The sequence below is a fragment of the Stenella coeruleoalba genome, assembly GCF_951394435.1.
Source record: "Stenella coeruleoalba genome assembly, chromosome: 13".
NCBI lineage: Eukaryota > Metazoa > Chordata > Mammalia > Artiodactyla > Delphinidae > Stenella > Stenella coeruleoalba.
In genome coordinates this window covers 36,187,689-36,209,734 of record NC_137159.1, presented here as the reverse complement: position 1 = coordinate 36,209,734, position 22,046 = coordinate 36,187,689, and the positions used below count along the sequence as shown (strand labels likewise).

The 22,046-nt window shown below is 43.7% G+C and overlaps 1 pseudogene across 1 annotated transcript; it reads left to right on the top strand.

Moving 5' to 3' along the window:
• Positions 1-8,014: 8,014 nt before the first annotated feature.
• On the top strand, positions 8,015-10,289 carry LOC307196165 (putative RNA-binding protein 46; annotated as a pseudogene). The gene has a single exon. The product of its transcript is annotated as a putative RNA-binding protein 46 (transcript).
• Positions 10,290-22,046: the final 11,757 nt, after the last annotated feature.

Here is a 22,046-nt window from a genome sequence, read left to right as displayed (position 1 = left end):
GATCACAGGGCCATCTGAAATCAGAGCATCCCGGCACTCCAGCTGAGACCAGGGGAAATCTCTCTCTCCCCTGCCCCCAAAGGGTCCTGGTAAAATGTAAGCTTCATGAAGACAGGGACGTTTGTCTCCTCACTGATGGATTCTAGGACAGTCCTAGTACATATTAGGTGCTCAATAACTATTTGCTGAATGAATGGCTCTTAGATGACTGACCAAATGGCACTTGGGAATGACTCTGTGTCTGCTTACTGATGATTCTTTTTTCATTTCTTAGACAAAAAACAAAAGCAAGAAGAAAAAACAAAACACAGGTTTTACTCAGGTAATATTTACACACAAAGAAACGTACAGGTCTTCAGTGCACAATTTGATGAGCTTTGAAGATACATATTCCCTATGCAACCAATATTCCAATCAAGATTTATAATATTTCCATCACCCCAGAAAATAACAATGCCTTTTATTAATCAGCTTGGGGTCCTACCTTATATTATGTATTCCCCTTTAGAGTTCTCATTTCATTGTATCTTATTATACGAACTCATGTCAGCCTTCACCTACCAAAGTATAAGCTCAGTGAAGTTGGGGACACCATGACTCATCACGGCCTCTCCAGAGCCAGGTGGCTAAATAAATGTTAAAGAATGCACTCCTGGATAATCTGAAGATAAGGCTTACAACAAAGATGCACTGGGGTGCATGTGACCTATTTCTGAGTGAAGTGCTGGGTGGAGAGCACAGAGAGAAAATACAGGGTGGAGGAGAAGGAAAAACCAGCTAAGTTGAAGACAGAACAGAACCGAGTTCAAGAAGTGCCAGACAATGGGACACACAGAGACCTCATAATTTTGTCCCAGGTCAGATCTACTTGCAAGCAAAAGGATTGCCTTCCCAATCATTCAATGAAAGATTAGCATGCTTCATCTCCACACCAAAACCCACACCCCCGGTTTGCTAGTTAACAGTGCTTTGCACCCCCAGCGGATGTTCAACACTAGCTCCTTCAATAGAATTTATTGAATACCTGTCTTATCCCACGATACAGCTGTACCTGACCCAAACAACTAGGACCCAAAGGACCCTTCAGGAAATGGACTAAGATCTGGAACCAACCAATAGCATCACGGTGCAGAATAGGGGCTTTGGAGCCAGTTGACGGCATTCAACCTCCAGCACCACTACTAGATTTGCGCCTCTGGGCATGTTATTTAACATCTCTGTTCCACAGTGTTTGCATTTGTAAAGGAGGATGACCAGAGGGACAAGCTTCTTGTGAGGATTAATGAAAACAAAGTACATAAAGAGCTTAGCACGAGCCTAGCGTATACTAAGCGCGCAACGACGGTTCTCATTATTAGCAACTCTTGGAAAGTGAGCCTGACAAGAACACCCCCAGCTGCAGGAGCTGAGCAAAAAGTATCTCATCCATTCTGGGGTCAGCTACAGTATTGAGAAGATGTGGCCTCAGCAGGTCATAGTCCCAGCAGAGCGGGGACCTTGGAGAATCTGAAGGAGGCAGCAGAACAGCCCAACGAGCAGGGACAGAAAAAGCTTGGAATTCAGGGGCAGTGGAGATGGAAGATGAGCCTGGGAGAAATACTTAAACAAAGGGTGGAAACTGAAAATGAGTGACTTGTCCAGAAATGTGGAGGCAGTTCTGCCTTCAAACCTAATACATCCAATTCCTTCCCCCCATATTTTTCTAATTAGGCTACTGGTACACAGAAGGTATGTGCTCAATACTGGTACACGCACAAATACATCACGTGTTTGTCATGAGGAAAAGATTATGGTAATTAACACAGAATATTGAAAATACAAATGGAGGAAAAAGAATTTGTGACACATTTCCACGTTAGTGGTTCCCTGATAAAACGTGACTCTCAGCTCTATAAATCAGACTGATGATGAAATGCAAGTGTAAGTTGGTAAGGACTGTGAGAGCTGGGGTCTGGAAACTTGAGCTAAGCATCACTGCATCCCTAGATCAGAGCAAAGCAGGGAGGGAAGAGGCATGTCTTGGATGAGAAGCTGGTTCCATGTAATTGTTTTCCTTTTTCAGGCCACTTTCTCAATATCACAATTATTAATTATCCATTTCTGTACTCCCTATTAGAAGGACTCCCTCCAGGGAAAAAGCAGTTGATGTTTAAAAAAATGTAGTTCTTTAAAGGCTTAGGCCTATGACTGTCCCCTCTGTGATGTTCTAAAAATGCTTCCCTTGGCAGTTCAGCTATGACTCACATGGCTCAGAATGGCATTTCAGGGAAATTGCTTTTCTCTGTCTCTGAAACTAGGCCTACAGTCTAGTCTCTGTTCTTGGTTTCTCTTGTTCAGCTGATGAGGCTTTATGGTGCCATCTTGGTGAAGGAATCAGAGTTATATCTGCAAATAGAACCCCTCCACTCCACCATGTGTCCCATTTGCTGTGGCAGAAGCCAAGGCTGAGGGTTCCCGCTTCTTGGTGAGTAGGCCTGGGACAATCTCTCTGGGCCCCAAAATTCCTGGTTGTCCCTCTCCACTGGGGTGGGCTGTTGCAGGCACCCGTGGGAGCAGGTGGCACTGCATCCTCCCTGGCACATTCAGCCTTTGGCTTAACACAGAAGCCATCTGACTTGGAGAGTGAAGAAGGGATTCCTTCCCCAAGGGATTTGTTTAGCTGGCAGCAGTTCTGGTTAGAAATTTACCTGTTGGCACAGAAAGAAAAGAACAGAGTAATTCTGTCAAAGCTGTACAATCAAACTGGTCAGCCCTCTCTGAATGAAGGCCTAATGTTGGAGTTAGCTCCGTGCCCCATCAGCAGGAACAAGTGGACCTATTATTGTATAAGAACAATTACCTGCATGCCAGGAGGCAGCGTGCTGCAGTGGAACCAACATGCTTTGCTTGTGTCCCATCACTGCCACTTTCCTGATAAGTGATCTTGAGAAAGTTATGTCAACTCTCCATGCTTCAATTTTCTTATCTATGAAATAGAACTAGTAAAACCAGCCTCATGGGGTTTGGGGAGATGATTAAATGAGACGAGTCATGGAAAGTGGGCTGCAAAGTGCTTGACACATAGTAGGCCCTCATTATTGTTAGTTTCTCAACATATGTCTCTTCCCTGTTCCTTTCCCTTTCCTGCTGGCTCTCACAAAGGCAAGGAGAATGGAAAGAAATAAAAGTTATGAAGAATGAAAGGGTAACACAGGCAGGCAGGAAGACAGAGCTGGCAGGGAAAGTCTGATAAGGAAAGCTCAGGACATTCAGAAACCAGAACAATGATGGTGTTTTGTGTACTAGTAGGTTCTACGGCGGATATCTGTGTATTTTTTCTGTCTGCTGAATGTCCTTCCTCCCTGTTTAAGTTTTCTGTTGCTGCATAACAAATTACTCTGAAACTTAGCAGCTTAAAGCAATGTACATTGATGACCTCACAGTTCCTATGGGTCAGGAATGTGAGTGTAGCTTAGCTGGATTGTCCAGCTCAGGGTCTCTCACAGGCTGCAATCAAGGAGTCGGCCAGGGCTGCCCTCACTCAAGGTTCAGGTGGGAAACATCCACTACCAAGCTCTGTCAGTGGTTATTGGCAGGACTCAGGTCCTTGTGGGCTATTGGATTGAGGGTCTTAGTTCCTTACTGGCTATTGGCCAGAGGTGGTCCTCAGTTTCTTGCCACATGAGCCTTTCCACAGGGCAGCTTATAACATGGGAGCTGGCTTCATCCGAGTGAGCAAGGGAAAAAGGGGGAATCACAGACTTTAGTAAAATAATGTCAGAAGGAATATCCCATCACTTTTGCCATATTCTATTCATTAGAAGTGAATCGCTAGGTCAAGCTCACACTCAAGGGGAGGGGATTACATGAAGGCCTAGACATCAGGAAGTGGTGATCTCTGGTAACCTAGAAGGCTGATTACCTCACTGCCCTTCTGGTGAGAGCAACCCTCCTCCCTCTATAAAAGCACACATGATTCTGGTAAGGTCACTCTCCATAATACCTGCCATCCCCACCCCACCCCACACTGGGCTAACATGAGACCCAGGTCATCAATCATCACAGCACATCCAGTTGGCCACAGTGATTGGTCCAAGAAGTAGCCATGTGACCCAAGCTAGGGCAATCAGAGTCTTTCCCTGGGATTTATATATACTGAAACAAGGAGACAGAAGTTCTCTCTTTCATCTGAAATCACTAACATGGAATGATGTAGCCTGGGGTTTTCTCTGGCCATATTCTCTACCAACCATAAAAAAAGAATTCCAGTTGTACCAGGAACAATTGAAGACATCACATTTTGAAGCAGAGACAAAAGATCTGAGATTAAAAAGAGAGCACAAATAAACTAATGACATTTGTTTTTCGTCCTTGAAGCTAGTTCCACCCCTGAAAGCTAATGTAACTCCCTTTTTCACTTGAGATAGTTTAAATTGGGTTACGTCTCTTGAAGCAAGAAGAAACTTGGTTAATTCAGCCTCAGTTTTTGCATCTGTAAAATCAAGGATCTAAACCAAATGATCTCCATGGCTTTCTCCACGTTTCAAGTTCTAAGGTTTGGACTTGAACGGTCTGATCCTTTATCAAGAAATAGATTTTTCAGAAATGGGGAAAGAGTAGAAGAAGGAGCCTGAAGGAAGAGGAGTGCATAAGGGGGTCAGGGGCACTCCTATGACCTATGGAATCCAAAGACCAAGTCTGCCTTCTTCATAATTTAGCAAGGCTCCAAGTTTTGACTCAGAACCTTAAGACTGCCACCAAAAAGGACTCATGCCTTAGTGACCCAGTGTAAGACTCAGACATTCGCTTCTTTCACATGCTGCTGGAGCCATGATAATACTGTCTCAGGGACATGGGCTTTAGAGGCAGTAGCCCTGGGCTTAATAATTATAATAATAAAATAATAATATCAAATGATTACTGAGTGTGTACTACACACATGGCAATATCTTACATCCCAGCTTCTTGACTTACTAGGTATGTGACCTTAGGCAAGTGACTTACCCTCCAGAAGCCTCTGCTTCTTCATCTATAAAATGGGGGTAATAATAGTTCCTTCTCACAGGGCTGTTGTGAGCACTCCTATGAGTCAATGGAGGTAAAGCACCAAGCACAGTGCCTGGCATGTGCTGTTCTTCTTCAAACGTTCTTCTTTGCCTTTTACACCCAGCTCAAATATCCTCCATTCCACAAACTGTCCCCAGTTGCCCTCCACCTCCTCTGTGCTCCCATAGCACTTTACCTCTGCCTGCTTTTCTAGCCCTATGGCCCTGCAATATATTCACCTATTCACCTAGTTATCACTCCTGGCCGACCATACCTTATTTATCTTTGGGTTCCTGAGGTCTAGATCCATGCCAAACACACAGTAGGATCTCAACAGATCCAAATGGGTTGATAAACACAATATATATCAGCCTCTCAAGCAGAGGAGCAGACAGTCTGATTGGGAGCAGGACACACCCAACCAGGACACCGCCTTGTTGGGCATTTAGGATTTTTGTCAGGTGAAATTCTGATGTGTGTCTGTAAAACTCCTCCTCCAATGAAACCACAATTTCTCAAGTGAAAAGTAGTAATTCCTCACAACTGGCAGGAGAACCCGTCAGTAGCCAGTGTGGAGCCCAGTGTTAACGGGTGTGGTGCAGCTGGTTTGGAAGCCTACCAAAGAGACAGCAAGTAAACATGACGGTTGCCTGGGTGCACAAACACCAAACCAGCTTCTCATCACCTCATCCCTGAGACAGTCCAGTCACAGCATCTGTGACACCCACAAGTGGTTACTTGTCAGCTCCTGTCAAGTGCAGCAGCTAGGGCCAACCACCCCCAAAATGCAGATCTTAAGGACAAAAACACAATAACAGCAGTTTTTATAGGAAGCTAAGCAGTGTGTGTGTGTGTGTGTTTGTGTGTGAGTGTTCAGAAAAAGTGGTCATTTTCTAAGGTGAGTATAAGACAAGGGACTGTGTTAAAAGAGGAAATATTTCTCCCCTTCTAAGACCACATTCTTCTCTCTAGCAAGAGGCTAGGCAGGGCTAGAAGGGAAAATTGGTTAGAATTTTGCACCCGCCCAACTAACTACAGAAAGACACCCTGGGGGACAGTCTGCTAGGCTACATGGAGCTGACCACATGGCACTTCATTTCTCACTCATGTGGGTCTCAGGGAAGCAGTGTGAAGTGCTTTTGGAATCTATAAGAAGAGTGAGGAAGGAAATTGGAAGCATGCCTGGCGGGGGTGGCATGAATCGAGGAATAAAAGATTTTAAATACAATTTTTATCCCCTTGTGTGGACTGGAATTCAACTACAGGGCATAGTAGAGCTTACAGGATTACGGTGGGTGGTCTCCCCCATGACAGGAATTCAATAAAACTCTCTTACCCCCAATTCCTCTTCCCCATCTCTTTGTTTCTATTCATTCACTCATTCATTTATCTATACCCTGCCTGGTTCCCAAAAGCAATGCAGCCTCATATTCTACAGGCCCTGGGGAGCTACCAATGGTTTTTAAGCATGGGAGGCTCCATGATCAAATATGACTTTTAGAGCATCTAGAATCAGTGATGAGGATGGAATTAGAGAAGACAGAAGCCAGCAGCCATCCAGATGTGTACTAACTAGTGGCTGTGGAGGAGAGAGGATAGAGATTATTTGAGAGGATAATCAGGATTTCTTGGCTGGGCCAGAATGTGGTTGGTGGAGAAAGAGCAAAAAATAACTAGAAAATTTCTTCTTTAGGTGATTTTGTGAATGATGACACTACCAAAGAAGATTGACAATACAGAGGAGGAGAATTTTGGAGAAGGGGAGATAAAAAGCACGAGGAACCACTTTAGTGAAAGATGCCATATAATGATATGTCCTGTTACCAGTGCAGGGGACAGATAATGTTGCTAACGAGGGTCATTTTTTGCTCCAATGATCTGTTGTGGGTTGACCTCCAGCTGCATCATGTGAGGTTGCTCTGGTCCACATCTACAGCTGGTCTTAGATGCTGATCGTGCCCCATGGTATGATCACTATGGTCACTACAGGAACTTTGAGAGTGTAGGAATGGGGCAGTACAAGCCTAAGCCCACCCCTTAGAGACCACCCAGAAGACCTCTTTTACTGATAGTGGTCCCTGCGTGTACCACTTCCACATCTAAATATCTAGAGGTTGGACAGACATCCACTGGTAGTGGAAAACTGAGTACACCAGGGTAGGTAATCTGACTTGTGATCATCCTCAGGCCCTGCCTTGAGTCTCTGCTCAAATCTGACCTCCTAGCCTGAAGGATGGAGGGGGAAGAGGAATCCTTTCCAAGAAGCCTAGTCTTCTCTCTTTTCCCCCCAAACACCTTCTGCCCATCTCGGAGCCTCTGCTCCTCCTTCCTTGTCCCCAGAAAGCCTTCCTTTTCCATACTGGGCAAGTCTATTAGCCGGGCAGCTTCCTGAGTGGGAGAGTTGTTATCTGTTGGAGCAGTCTACCTCTGGACTTGGTAGGCTGTCTGTCTCTGTTTGCTGCACACATAGAAAGCTTTCATTCAGCTTGGACGTTTTTTTGTTTTGTTTTGTTTTGTATTGCTTATTTATTCTCACTTTGTTTTAAATAAAAGTTTGAGGGCTTCCCTGGTGGCGCAGTGGTTAAGAATCTGCCTGCCATTGCAGGGGACACGGGTTCGAGCCCTGATCTAGGAAGATCCCACATGCCGCAGAGCAACTAAGCCCATGCGCTGCAACTACTGAGCCTGTGCTCTAGAGCCTGCGAGCCACAACTACTGAGCCCATGTGCCACAACTACTGAAGCCCGTGCGCCTAGAGCCTGTGCTCCACAACAAGAGAAGCCACCGCAATGAGAAGCATGCGCACGCAAGGAAGAATAACCCCCACTCGCCGCAACTAGAGAAAGCCGGTGCGCAGCAACGAAGACCCAATGCAGCCAAAGATAAAATAAATTAAAGGGAGACCAGGCTAGGCGCGAGGACCTCGCGAGTTCCTCCACGTGGGCTCCCCTCCCCCCTGCGGTGACCCCCGCTCCCACCGACTGGCCCCGAAACGGTGGCGGTGGTTTGTGGTCGTTGGTCCCAGGCATTTAGGACCAACATTTGAAGACCTGAGGGGAACTGCAACCATGAATGAAGAAAATACAGATGGAACAAATGGATGCAGTAAAGTCCGAACTGGTACTCAGAATGAAGCAGCATTACTTGCTTTGATGGAAAAGACTGGATACAACATGGTTCAAGAAAATGGGCAAAGGAAGTTTAGTGGTTCGCCTCCAGGTTGGGAAGGTCCACCTCCACCTAGAGGCTGTGAAGTTTTTGTAGGAAAAATACCTCGTGATATGTACGAAGATGAATTAGTTCCTGTATTTGAAAGAGCTGGGAAGATATATGAATTTCGACTTACGATGGAATTTAGTGGTGAAAATCGAGGTTATGCTTTTGTGATGTGTACTACAAAAGAAGAGCCCAGTTAGCCATCAGAATTCTTAATAATTATGAGATGCGACCAGGGAAGTTTATCGGTGTGTGTGTAAGCTTGGATAATTACAGATTATTTATTGGAGTTATTCTGAAGGAAAAGAAGAAGGAAGAAATCTTGGATGAAATGAAGAAAGTTACAGAAGGAGTTGTAGATGTCATTGTTTACCCAAGCGCAACTGATAAGACCAAAAATCGCAGTTTTGCGTTTGTTGAGTATGAATCTCACAGAGCTACTGCTATGGCTAGGAGAAAACTAATTCCAGGAACCTTCAAACTGTAGGGCCATACCATTCAGGTAGATTGGACTGACCCAGAGAAAGAGGTTGATGAGGAAACCACGCAGAGAGTTAAAGTTCTCTATGTATGAAATGTAATGATCTCAACTACAGAGGAAACAATTAAAGCAGAATTCAATAAATTCAAACCTGGTGCAGTTGAATGAGTAAAGAAACGTAGAGATTATGCTTTTGTTCACTTTTTCAACCGAGAAGATGCAGTGGCTGCTATGTCTGTTATGAATGGAAAATGCATTGATGGAGCAAGTATTGAGGTAACACTGGGAAAACCTGTAAATAAAGAAAACACTTGGAGACAGCATCTTAATGGTCAGATCAGCCCCAATTCAGAAAACCTGATTGTGTTTGCTAACAAAGAAGAGAGCCACCCAAAAACTCTAGGCATGGTACCAACTCTTCCAGCTTGTCTCAATGGCCAGCATGGCCCAAGCCTCCCCGAAATTGAAAGATGCGCTTATCCATTTTTTCCTGGAACAAAGCTTACTCCAATTAGTATGTATTCTTTAAAATCCAATCATTTCAATTCTGAAGTAATGCATTTGGATTATTACTGCAACAAAAATAATTGGGCACCACCAGAGTATTATTTATATTCAACAACAAGTCAAGATGGGAAAGTACTCTTGGCATATAAAATCGTTATTCCTGCTATTGCAAATGGATCCCAGAGTTACTTCATGCCAGACAAACTCTGTACTACGTTGGAAGATGCAAAGGAACTGGCGGCCCAGCTTACGTTACTTCATTTGGACAGGGAACACAATCTCTTCAGCCTGGACCTATGTAGAAGAATTTGGAGAAAATAAACAGGTCCTTTCTGATGTTGCTTGAGCTTATTCTCCTGCAGTTGATCTCATTCCTGTTGGCTTAATATTAAGTCCCATGACAACACTAAGTTAACATTCATTTTTAGCCCTCATTTATAGCACCAGGAAAATATAGAAAAAACTTTACCTGTGCATTAGATGACCTAATTTCTTCTGTTCCTAGAAACACCGTACATTTTATAAGTAATCACTTCATAGTCATTTTCACACCCTTGGCTTACACTACACCAAAGAACATAGTTGAGTTTTTGGAAAGTACAGGATTTACAAATTTGGTCTTTAGTACTCACACACATCTGTAAACATTATAACTAATGAAGCAATAAATTATTGATACGTAAAATGAATGTTTATTGTGGAACAGTAATATTTCAAATGTTGGTTTCTAAAGAAATAATTTGGTTTAATTTTTGGATTTTTCTGTACCGTAAGTTGATAATGGTTTCTTGAAGTTTATTTTATAAAGATGATTCATCTTACTGTTTTATGGTACCAGTAGGATTCTAATGTTAAATTGGTTTATTGGGTTGTATAAATGTTTACATTAGTATTTAAATAATGAAATATTGGAGAGTTTTTGCAGTCCAGGGGTAAATGTTTCTGCTGGTTTGATACCTAGTACAGTTTCAAAAAAGAAGCAAATATGAATTCACTGTTTTATATCTTTTCTTCATGGACGACCCCTTAGTGTCAGTACCAAATTTAAAAGGAGCTTCATTGTGGATAGAGCAAGAGAAATCAGAGATTCCCTTTTTTGGTGATCATAAAGATACAAAACAATTAACAGATATCCAAGAAACAGATATCCGAGAATGCATTCTAGTAAGATCTCTGAAGCATTGTGTCAGTGACAATTTACTTAGTACTGACTGATGAAACTATCAGGATTTGCAATGCAGTGAATGCTGAAACAGTCTTCACCAGCAATATAAGATTATCAGGATTTTGAATGTTAGAACATTATGTGATTATAGTTTTAATGCTTTGTCTCTTTGAATTAAATTTGTAACCATAAAGATGTGAAGCATAATTGTTATGTATTTATTTACAGACTACAATTTCTGTCACAGTTCAGTAAATAGTCTTTCCCCTGTTAGTGCTACCCTCTCTTCTGGGACTCCCAGTGTGCTTCCTTACACTTCAAGGCTTTATTCTTATCCAAGCTATCCTTTGTCAGCAACAGTATCACTTGCTAATGGCAGCCATGTTGGACAGCGGCTATATATCTCCAATCAGGCCTCATTCTTCTGAAGAAAATATTGTAAACAGGAGTATGAAACTTTCCTTGTAAAGCATGCAAATTAAAATACTGTTTTATTTTAGAATCAGGTTTGTACATTTGGTTTTAAAGTGATAATTATATATTTATTTCAACATAGTGAATATCAGTCGCAATTCAGAATAACCTACTGTTGTAAAACTTGTAAAAATGCTAAGTTTTAAAAGTTACTCAGTGATTTCTCTTGATAAAGGTATAACAAACTGCTGTTCTTTTTAAACTTTGGGGATTTTAAATAACTTCTGATTCCTGAGTGGTCAGTAGAACCCAGAAGTTTACATTAAATTTTTTCATTATAACTTTGCTAAATAGAGTTTCACAAGTATTAAAGCACTTGCAGACAATGGTTACACTAGATTTGATTACCAAGGATCACTATCTGTATTAGCAATTAGAACAATTATGTAAACAGAAGCATCTAATTATTATGTAGGAAGAAATGAAGTGCAAAAAGATTAAGATGCAAATTTTATGCAGTACTAAAGAAAGAGCAATCTACCATTGTGGTCCTTGAAAATAACTATAAATATTTTAGTTAATAATTGTTTGTTGTGGAAATAATTATAATTTTGCTGTTAATGTATTTAAGGTTTTTATAGGTATGCTCCATTTGTGTTTTTGATATTAATTGTCTAGTTCTTTGAGTAATAAGTGTTATGGTTTTTAATGTTGAAATCATGTGTTGTTTAATTTTTGTACTTGAATTCAAATTCTTTGACGTTAAATATAGGATGCTTCTAAAAAAAAACAAAAAACCTTTGTTTTAAATAAAAGTTTGAGGCATCTCTCAGTACAGTGGGTGTTTAAAAAAATAAGAGCAGAGGGACTGGGGGATAGCTTGCTTAGGGCTAAAAGCCCACGGAGCAAATGTAGAGTCTCCCCCTGCTGGCTGGTTTAGCCCTTGGGAAGCCCTGCACAGTTTCACAGGGGAGAATCAGCCAACTTCAGAAGATACTCTTCCTTTCCGAAACAATGGTCAGTGCCCCGGTAGACTGACCCTGTTTAAAACTCATTCCATCACTTTCTACCCCTCGCTTTCACCAGCTCTTGCACAAATATTCAGGGTCTTAATTTGTTCACCCGTGGAACATTTCCTGGCCCCTGACGCTGAGCCAGCACTTTGCCAGCAGTGGGAGCCTTCAGGCGAATGAATCACACTCCCCGCCCCGGGAGTCCAGCGTTAGCAGAGCTGCCCTCTTTCGGTAGCAAAGCCCTAGCCAGCCCGGGCTGGGCACACTCAGATTAAAGGGGCTCCGCTGCCAAGGGCCCAGACCCAGGCCCGTGAGGGAGGCTTAGAATCTATCTAGGATTTTCAGGAAACGGGTGTATTTTTTCAGGAGTTAATTTAGCAGTTATCTCAGTGCTTCCGCTGGGCTGAGGCAGAACCAAGCTGCCCCCTACAGGTAGGAGGGAGAGGTACGCATCCTGAAGGCTGCAACCCTGGCTGGCTGTGCTCCGCCTAGGTGACCTTCATCTCAGAGGGCTCCCCCAACTGGGCGATGCTCCCAGTGATGCTCAACACGTGATCCCCAGATTAGCGGCAGAGGCCACACTTGGGAACTCGTTAGAAATGTAAATTCTCAGGCCCCACCCCAGTCCTACTAAAAGGCAACTCCAGGAGTGGGACCAGCAGTCTGCTTTAGCAAGTCCTCCAGGGGATTCTGATGCACCTCAAGTTTGAGAACCACTGGTCCGGAGATAGCGGTGTGGCCACCTCTGGGGGCCCTACTTTATGGCTTGGCTTCATGAGACTCGGCACCTCCTGCCTCATATCAGCCTCAGAACTACAGCATTTCAGAGGTACCTACTGCAGACCCCTTCCCTTAAAATGAGAACAATTAAGTGCAAGGGTGTGGTTTGCCCAAGGCAATCCTGTCAGGGAATTCTTCCCCAAATCTCCCAAATTACACGAGAGGAAAAGAAGGCCAGTAAATGTGACCCTCCCGGGGTTCCTCAGACCTACCTGCTCCGTGTTTGGGGTCTCTGTCCAGCCTCTCCTGCGCGTCTGGCTCTCCCATGCCTGTGCCTGGAGGACTCGGAGCTCTGGGCCCTCGGAACAGAGCCGCTTCCCCTTCCCTTTTCTCCCTTTGAGCCATGTTCCATTCAGCCTTCTCCTTTTTTTTTTTTTTTTTTTTTTTGCGGTACGCGGGCCTCTCACTGTTGTGGCTTCTCCCGTTGCGGAGCACAGGCTCCGGACGCGCAGGCCCAGCAGCCATGGCTCACGTGCCCAGCCGCTCCGCGGCATGTGGGATCTTCCCGGACCAGGGCACGAACCCGCGTCCCCTGCATTGGCAGGCGGACTCTCAACCACTGCACCACCAGGGAAGCCCAGCCTTCTCCTTTTTGATCACACTGGTCCTGCTTGCCACTCCGAGATGGAACAGGAAGGGCCCAGCTGTGAAAGGATCACCACAGGATTTGGTTTTGGTCAGTCTCCAGCATCTAAAGCTACTTGTCAATCACAGAGAGATAGGAAGTCACTAGAAAGACAGGAAACATTCAAGGATGAAAACGCGTCCCCCTCAGCCTGGTCCTCGGGCACAGATGTCTCTGCAGACGAGCGCCTGGGTCTTTTTGGGGGGCTGGAATGAAGGGGGTGCTCTGCCTCTCTCTCCTCACAATATTCACAAGCCTTGGTTTTCTAGAAGGGAGGTGAGGGGAGGGAAAAAGGAGAAAAGAATAGCATCTTTATTAATATGAGTATGTTTGTTAACATCATCAGAGGGCTTGGGTCCCCAAGGGGAGATTATACCTTGAAGACACAGCTTTCTCTCGAAGATTGGAAAAAACAATCAGCCCCCTTTCTAAATGCTGCACTCAGCCACAGAGTGTCCTGATACCTCTCCACTTGTTATGGCCTTTGCGACAGGTCCAATGCTCCTCTGTTTCAGAACATCACCACACACACTCTTCCACCCCTTACCCAGTGCGCAGGGTGGGTAGTGGAGGGGACTTTATAAAAAGGAAAAGCTGTCCTTCTCACCAAATGTGGAGGAGTCATTTTTGCAGGAGGCTTTAAATGAATGCTGCAGCTGAAATTATTGAGGAAACACTGGGGGAAATCCTCCAGTAATAGGAAGACAATCCTTTTTCACATTTGCCATGAGAGCTCCACTCCCTCCAGTCCTCTTGGGAGGTGGGCTTTGCGCAAGCCTGTTCCATTCAGAGGGGCTTCAGCAGGTATTTGTAGCATGGCTGGACTTGGGAACTGGAATTAAAGGAAGAAAAGAGACGATCTTGCAGTGGTGTAGGAAAGGGAGCTCAGGGTATAAAAGGCACGTTCATTACAAACACACTCACTCACACTCAAAGCTAATTCTGTTTTGTCTTCTGGATACCCCACCTCCTCATTCCAAGAAAGTGGCCAATCCTTATATTTCTTAGCCTCAAGAGCACTTGCTAAGTGGAAAGGTGGTGTTCCCAGAAGATAAACTCTTTTCCTGGCCTAAATGAAAGTTTTAATCTCCTTGAGGATATTCTATTACTCTGGAAGTGGGCAGTGTTTAGGGAAGGGAATGGGGGGTGAGCAGAAGGAGGAGGGAGATTCATGGGTTCATTGAGGATTGGGACCCACACTGTACTCTCTTAATGCCCCAGGGATACAGCAGGGCCTCTGGGAGGAGTGATGCACCTCAGGAGGCTAGATGGGGGTCTGGGGGTACCCATTTCACACAAAGTGGTTAAAAGAAATCAGGTGGCCTGGGCTTAAACTCAAGCTCTACCACTGGCTGGCTATGTGCCATGGGATAGCTGCTTCCCTTTATGTGCCTCAGTTTCCTCATCCATGAAAATTAAAATCACATATTCCAAAGCATTTATTTATTTATTTATTTTTTTGGCGGTACGCGGGCCTCTCACTGCTGTGGCCTCTCCCGTTGCGGCGCACAGGCTCCGGACGCGCAGGCTCAGCGGCCATGGCTCACGGGCCCAGCAGCTCCGCGGCATGTGGGATCCTCCCGGACCGGGGCACGAACCCGTGTCCCCTGCATAGGCAGGCGGACTCTCAACCACTGCGCCACCAGGGAAGCCCCAAAGCATTTATTGAACTATATGCTAGGTACTGTTCTAGGGGCTTGAGAGATAGAAGTAAACAAATAAAGATCCTACCCTTTTAGAGCTTACATTCTACTGGGGGGAGGCAGACAGAAAACACTATTAGTATGTAAATCATATAGCCTAGAATGTGCTATGGGAACAAAAGTAGAGCAGGGAAAAGGGATGGCGAGTGTAGGGGATGAGGCACAGAGGCAGGTGGTCAGGATAGGCCTCACTGAGAACATAATATTTGGCAAAGACTTACAGGAGATGAGGGAGAACTGTGAGTTATCTGGGAAAAGTATGTTCTGGGCCAAAGAGCAGTTGGCTCATATGAAATTATTTTTGTAAAGCACTACTGAGTCCCTGGCACTTTAGTAACATTCCATAAACATTGTTGTTGCTGTTATTGTTATTATCATTTTCATGCCCAAGTGTGGTCCAGCAGCTACCAGATACCGGGTTGCCATGTGGGCTAGGAAAAGAGCATATCCACAGTAGCCAACTTGCCCTGAACTGGGGGGACCCCTCCAAATGTTTTGCTCTGTATAAGAGCCCCAAGACTTTTGCCTGACTCTAGAATGAAGGGAGGTATCCCTAATAATGACGAAGACTGAATTTGTCTCCAGCCCTGCCAAATGGGGACTCAGAGGCAGACTCTATGATGATTTAAAGAAAATAATGTAGCTTTCTAACCTGAGTTGATAAAGTAAGCTTCCTACCCGTCCCAGAGGATCATGGAAGGAGGCAGTAAAAGGGAGAACAGTCTAGACACACAATAGGGCATGAAAGATCTAAAAATGTCTGCTGCAGATTAAGTAAATATGACTTTAGTGAGGCATGGGACAAGAAAGGGGAAAAGACAAATAAGAGCTGGGGTCAGGAAGAAGAAAAATGTGTCCACAAGGATCATGTTGGAGGACATATCTGGAGATACTAGAAGGACAATGCATGTGACTCTACCAACAGGAGAAAGTTCTGAACATGCGACCAGAAAAACCAACCCCCCAAAGGAGGTGGGAGCAATAGACAGTCAGAGGGGCTGCTGGTAATGGGGGCCAAGAGTGGCATGTGGCTCCAGGGAACCAAGTTTGCCCACAGTCATAAATGTTTGGGCTCCCCAGATCAGTGACCTTAAATGTGCTAGAATTCTGAAATGTTAAAATCCTGGAAAGGGCTCTACTGCTTATCTAATCTGACCCCAACCTTTTTATAAGTGAGGAAGCTGAGACTCAGAAACATGAAACAGCTCGCCCAAAGTCACATTAAATTTGTCAGGACTCTCATTCACAGTGACAGAAACCCAACTCAAACCAATTCAATAAGCAAAAGGGAATGTATTGGCTGGTGTAACTATGGGAACCACAACTCGTCCCCACACCAGGACCGAGACAGAAATTTGGCTGTGAACAATTCTAGGATTTTGAGCAGAGACAAGATGAGAAATAGTATTCTGTGAAAATACAGGCAGGCATGGGACTCCCTGGAATTTATAAGACTTTTCCTGAAACTCCTTGTGTTTTATTTCCCAGAACAAAATGAATCAAACATCTACTTTGTGGGAGGTGGGAAACTGCTTGCAGCTCTAAATGGCACTTTTCTCCAAGGACTTCTCAGTAAGGGTCTAAAACAGAAGTTGTAAACTCATGACCCATGAACTAAATCAGATCTCCAGCTATGCATCATCTGACCCACATACTGGCTGTTTTTAAAAATTCATTTACTTAACAAATAAATGTTGAGCATTTTCTATGTCCCAGGTACTATTCTAGGCACTTGACATACAAAAGTGAACAAGACAAAAAAATCCTTGCCTTCATATACTTTGATCATAATGGTAGAAATGTGCAGATCAATCAATAAGTTTTTTAAATTATCTATTTAGAAGGTAGTAAATAGTATGGAGAAGAAAAAAACAGGGAAGGAGGAGACAGTATAAGGTGGGAGGGAGAGTGTGCTGTGGTCTTAAAGAGGGTGGTTGGGAAAAGCTGAGAGGGCGACATTGGGGCAAAGGCATGGGAGAAGAAGAAACAAGCCTTGCAGGTGCCTAGAGGAAGAACATTCCAGGCAGAAGGGCCAGCAAGTGCAAAAACCTTGAAGCAGAAACATACCTAAGACATTTAGGAAACAGCAAAGATGTCTGTGTTTTGGTTTTTTAATCCATATGAACTGCCAGCATTTAAAAAGTTGGGAGATTTTGGGGCTTCCCTGGTGGCGCAGTGGTTGAGAGTCCGCCTGCCAATGCAGGGGACGCGGGTTCGTGCCCTGGTCCGGGAAGATCCCACATGCCGTGGAGCGGCTGGGCCCATGAGCCATGGCCACTGAATCTGCGCGTCCGGAGCCTATGCTCCACAATGGGAGAGGCCACAGCGGTGAGAGGCCCGCGTACAGCAAAAAAAAAAAAAAAAAAAAAAAAGTTGGGAGATTTCACATCAACATCCAGATTCCCAGCTTTTCTTGAGAAAATATTCAGTTAAGATCTGGCAATGCTGGCTCCAAAGTATCCCATAAGAGAATGAGCTAGATCTGAGCAGCAACTCTTCCCCTGTAATGGGGCAAGCTTAGTCCCAGAGTCAGGGTAGTACCCTCCCCACCCGAGTCCCTGCTCTCTGTTAGGCTCTCAGCTACTTCATTCATTTCAGTTGCCTCCTGGTCAGGCCCCTGCAGGCATTTAAGCTCTTGTAGCTACATAGACCAGGCTACAGTCATAGGTAAACCCCGACAGCTCAGTGGCTTAATATAACAGAAGATTTATTTCTTGTTCACACAAAATCCAACAGGAGTAGAGTGATTCTTCCAGGCATCTATCCTTCGTGAAGTGACTCCAGGGGCCAACTTATTTCCATCTTGTGGCTCTGCCGTTTCAACCTGTGGGAGCCTAAAGTGTTTTGACTTTTACAGCACATGCAACTGATGAGCCAGTGGGAGAGGAAGGCGAGAGGCATGAAGAGCATGGTGTTATGGAATCCGTGGTAAGAATCCGAAGAAAGAGAGAACATCTAAGTTGTCTTCCACTCCTGGATATAGTGTTGGATTTGGAGTAACTTGGGTTCTTTAGATTAGATAAAGCTCACTTGGGGTGAGCATTAGCAATATGCCTAAGTCCATAAAGTAAGGGGAAACCTCCCTGTGGGCTCTGGGATGTTGTTCAAATCCCCAAAACAAAAGCCACATGGCCATTCCTCTGCCCAAGCAGTGCTGAACCCAAGCCCACCAGGGTGGACAGGATCTTCTGTCTGGCTCTGACAGTAGGGCCTGGGAGCCAACTCTGCCCCCTCTGACCCCAGAAAAAGAACAAAGCCCAAGGGCCTGGTGTGTTCGACTCAGCTTTACCTCTTCAATGACTGCTTGCAAAATGGCCCTTCCCTTCCGGAATCTCATTTATGTGCCTCTCACTCTCAAATCTTCACTGTTCCCCTTTTCTAAGCATGGCTCATAGTCAGGAGTGTCAAGGACTGAGGTCATTGGATGTGCTGTCTATTGATGACTTACGAGAGGCCAGTTTTAATAGAAATTGTGGTTCCAGATAAATTGACTAGGGCCTGGATTCTGATAGGGAAGCATAGTCATGCTATAGGTTTTTGCAGTCAAGACATTGGGGTATGTTTTCAATGAGCTAGAAGAGAACAGGATCTTGAAGATGCCAGAAATAGGGAGATAATGGTTGATGGAGGTGGAGATGGGGAGTTACTGGTAAAATCAAGAACTCCAGAAAAGGCTAGCTTTGGGAACAAAAATAAGATGTGGCTTCTCTGGAAATATGTAGAAAGAATGAAGGAAAAAAGCAAAGGATGGATGACAATGCAGATCAAATTGAGAGAGTGGAGAGGAGAGCTGAGGCCTTGACCCCCTCAGTAAACTAGGTGTGGAGGTCATCTATGGGGGTGGGGGAGGTCAGAAGTTCTTTGAGAAAAATGAAAAGGATTTGGAACACCTGCCTTGAAGAATTCCATATAAAGTTAAGAGGAATAAAAAGGCTACTCTGACAACAAAATGACTTATGAATCGGAAAAACAAACATGCCTGGATAATGCATTGGGTACAGATTGATTTCCTCCAGAAAAGCCTTTACAGGTCTCTGCTGACCGTAGTGCTGGTTCGAACATCTATCTGAATGTCTAAGTCTGATAGAAATCTTTGGCAGAATAACTAATGGCTGGGATAACTATTAGCCTGCACTTCTCAGTACTTAGAGAAATGAAATGTTCCACTCACAGTAAGCTGTTAAAAATCCTAATTATCCCCTTGGAGACCAGCCATCCCCATTTCAGAAACTAGCTCCTTTACAAAGGAAAGAAATCTCTCTCTCTGTCTCTGTCTCTGTCTCTGTCTCTGTCTCTCTCTCTCTCTCTCACACACACACACACACACACACATACACGCACACATATCCATTCATACACACCATGACTAAAATAAATGGATCTTCATTTCCTCATCTGGTTAGATACTCTAAGTCACTCCGTGACATGCTGACATTCTGCTAACCCTATCATTGATTGTTCCAAACAAAGTAAGCTTTCTCCCAGCTCCAGTGACAGCAGCGGCTGTTTTTTGTGGGAAGATGCATTTATATCAACACCAGACAACTTTTACTCCTTCATCACACTGTGGCCCATTATGAACGAAAGGCCAGTTCCTTTCCTCCTGGGCTTTTGTGGACAGACTGAGAAAATCATTTCCTGGGGAAATGAAGGCTGAAAGCCCTGGCAGGGAGGGAGACAGGTCTGCAGAGAGGCATTGGAAAAGGTTGGCAGGGGGAGAGACATAAGAGACTGATGCCAGAAACAAGGTACTGAATGATGACAGCACCTTCTTCCAAGCCTTAAAGGGCTTCTCCGTGGGCTCAGGCTTTTCAGCAAATAGCAGCCTGTGTGAAACAGCAAAGAGAGTTGCCTTTACTTGGTCCTAAGAACAAAGACTGAGTAACACAGCCTGCGAAACCCCAGGTCAACCAGAAGCCCCATGGCAGGTTGCCCAAGGGGGAACCCAAGAACAGAGTGCAGGTTGGAGGAGGTTTGGTAAGCAAAGCCATGCTTTAACCAAAAGGTGAACAACAATAGAAGGAAGGGGAATGAAAGCCCTCCTATGTGGTCATTCCTGCACAGAAGATTGAATTAATTAAATTAAAGGCTACAGTAATACTCTACAAAATTTAGAATTTGCAGCATTTTGTTATTTGGGAACTGGTGTTAGATTGCGGTTAGACGTGTAGTTTAGTATATACAGTTCATATGTGTTACAATTACTATGAATCCACCGATGGTAAAAAGAAAGAAAGAAAGAAAAAGAAAGGAAGGAAGGAAGAAAGGAAGACAAAAAAAGAAGGAATCAGCAGGGCTATAAGGAGGGAAGCTGCTATGGGGACATAGTGATGGACAGTTAAAGAGTACAAAGAATGTGGAATTAAATGAATAGAATGGGGCTACCCCTGGGAGATAAACAACTGAGCTGAAGCACAACCAGACAGGTCATATATTGTGTTCTTTCCCAAGGCTGGCTGTTCTTTAATTGTGCTGTTTATCTCTTAAGAACACTTCGGTATTTGCAAAGTCAACTTCTGACCTGAGAACTGAAGAACTGTAAGTCCACTTACAGCCCCCCGATTGCTGTAGACCCCTTGGTGCAGAAGTAAAGGCCCTCCATGGATTGGTCTCAGCCTACCTTTCCAAACTAAGGCATAGAAGAGCTAGTTGGTAAGGCATTAGGTTGGGAAAAGATGAGTTAACATGGGCCTCTCTAATACCATGTTGGTAACTGATAGAAATTACTGGTTGCCTAAAAATGAGTGAGCGGGTGGGTGGGTGAGCTTGCCCATGGGTCCAGGCATTGTCCCACCTCCTCTGCTGCCCTCTCCACTTCCTCCCTCCTTCACTCTCACCCCATTTCCAAGGCATCCAGTTGCACTCTGGAGGTGCTTACCATCACATCCAAAACTAGGCTTGCAGCTCTTCGACATCCTCCAGATTACTACCCCCTTTCCTTCCACTTTCTGCCCCACTTCCCAGACAAATCCACCAAGAAATTATGGCATTATTTGTCACAGCAAAACACAGCAGAGACACCTTCATGCTAATCATCATGGGAATTGGTTAAAAAAATTATAGCAGCATATTATGGTGTACCATACCGGTATAGAAAGGAGAAAGCACTGTGTAAATTGATGGGGGAAATGTCCATAATATATTGCTGAGTTTTTTCTTAGAAAGCAAATTCGCTTACATGAAATTTCTAAAAATCTTATATGCTCTAGTATAATGTTATAAGTCATAATTCTAGTTATTACTTCAAAATTTATATCTCAGAAATAACTAAATTTCCTTGTCAATTGCATTATTATGAACTTTCATTGAATCTTTACCCGTGGTCATTTTTAAGTCTTTTGTCATTTACAGACAGTTCTGGATGTACTCTGATGCTTTTGCAAAAATGTTCCTATAAAAGGGTTTCATCTTCAAGGAATTCATGGAAAAGACTCTGACAAGTACAGGTTTCTGGTAACTGACTATACTGCTGAACTGAATGAATAAGCGTTTTTAGAACTCTAATGGAAAACTGATGAATTCATAAAAGTGCTAACAAAAGATCAAGATGAAAAAAAATTAATTACATGGGACTGAGTGAACTGATGATTATAATTTTTGTGACTTTCTGTTTGAATAATAATAAAAAAAAATCCCACAAGGACTCAGAGGCAAAAAATATACAAATCAATTTTCACTGCAAAGTGAAGGAGCTGTTACAGTGGAGGATTCCTGGACTGAATGTCAATATTATGACATAGTATGAGTGTGTTTCGTGTCTGGTAATTGCAATCATTGTTGCTTTTGTTGTGGTCATCCATTTACAATGCTTGGTGTCAGTCTGTTTATCTCTTGTAAAAATAAAATATAGTGTGTGTGTGTGTGTGTGTGTGTGTGTGTGTGTGTGTGTGAAAAAAAATTATAAAAAAAAAAGGAAGTCAAGGCTTTATTTAACATCTTAATTTTGAATATTTATTATTGGAATTTGCTACAGGTACTTTGATTAAATAAAACCAGTATGGTTTGTTTAAATATAAAATTTACTCTTAATAGTAAATAATATTTAAATCATAAAAAAAAAGCAAATTTGCCCAAAAGTATGTCTGGAGTCAGATGATTCCATCTTTGTAAAATAAAT